Genomic DNA, 1,674 nt, shown 5'->3' with positions numbered 1-1,674 from the left:
TTCAAAATAATCTCTAGTGCAAACCAAGATAACTGTCTACAAAATAAAATGTTGAAATTAATTACATTTCTTAAAATTTATTTTCAATATACTTTTACTGATATTGAATGGCACTATTGAATTAGAAATTCTTGAAATTACTCATACAGGAGATATTACTTTTACATATTGACAGTTACTTTTCCTGTATGAACTTCAACAACTTCTATAGGCTTAAACCCTGGAAAAATAACACTCAAAAATATAATCAAAGAAATTCGCTGCTTCTGTATAAGTCTTTCCTTTCAGTTATACAAGATAATATGTTAAAATTCTAGTACATCTTGGCTGTCAAACTAAAATACACAAGAATCTAGACTAAGTACTGTGAGCTTCTAACATTGCTTGGAGTTTGGGGTATTAGTTCACACAGGAACACACACAGCCTGATGGGATGAGTAGATGGGAGTAAATGCAGTTCCAGTCACTCAACAAGCTAGACTAGATGCTTGCTGTCAAATGGACAATTTCTTTGAAGACAGTGATGACTTACATAGCCCAAGCTGGCTTCAAACTCACGAGAATCCTGATTTCATCTCTCAGGTAGAACATTTACATTTTACTTTATCAGGAAATGAATCAAGTTCAAGAAGATAAAGATTTGAAGCGTTTGACATGTCAACTCATATGAGTGTGATGGAGAAAAACTATAATGTCAGCTACTTGGGAAGCTGGGGTAGGAGGATCATAAGTTTAAATCTAGCCTGGGCAGCTTAATGAGACCTGGTCTGAAAATACCAGAAAAGAAAAGAAGTAGCTGAGTAATGGAGTTCTTGCCTTACATACAAAAGACCCTAAATTTTATTCCCAGTTCCAGAAGGAGACAAAAAAATAATCTCATTTCATTTCATGAAAATCAAAGACTAGTACAGCCAGAATATAGTTGGAAATGGGGTTACACTTTGTGTCTTTCAGAGTTCACATGACATTCCACATCACATTCTTTGAAATAGATGTCAAATGTAATCTCATGATCTTCTAGTGGCCCCTCTTCTCTTGGTAGTTTTAAATCCATGCTTTCATACAGGCTCACAGGCCTACATGGTCTTGTTTCTTATTCCATACCTCATTGTCCTCTCTGGTCTTGTCCCCTCATTGTACTACCTACATATTTTACATTGTTTTTCATTCATTTTCTAAAAAACACATATACCTCATATGGGCCTTTGTTTTCAACAAATAGCCTCATGTTTGGGACCAGGGCTTTTCAGGGTTTCTGTTCGTAGGACACATGATCTAACAGGCATCCCTGACCATGTACCAATTCTTCAATTAGTCTTGAACTTTATAACTACTTTTATTTTTATTCTTACAGTGTTTATACCTAGTAGATTGGAATTTATTTTCTGGTGCTTAGTTTTTATCTCCCACTACAAAACTAATTTCAAGAAATCAGGTACTTTAACTCATTGTGGTGCTCATTGTGGTGCTCCTGAGGAGCTCATTGAGGTGCTCATTGAAGTGCTCACTGAAGTGCTCCTGAGGTGCTCATTGAGGTGTTCCATTCGTTGTGGTGCTCCTGAGACCTGCAGTGGTGCCCAACACATAACAGGAAACCCATTAAATGCACTAGAGGAATTAACGAGTGAATGTTGACTTTAATCTCTAGAATCTTCTGAATCTGCATCATTTTTC

The sequence above is a fragment of the Nannospalax galili genome, unplaced genomic scaffold (genome assembly GCF_000622305.1).
Source record: "Nannospalax galili isolate Female #2095 unplaced genomic scaffold, S.galili_v1.0 scaffold33, whole genome shotgun sequence".
In the NCBI taxonomy this organism is placed as follows: domain Eukaryota; kingdom Metazoa; phylum Chordata; class Mammalia; order Rodentia; family Spalacidae; genus Nannospalax; species Nannospalax galili.
Note: the sequence above shows the minus strand (reverse complement) of the source record.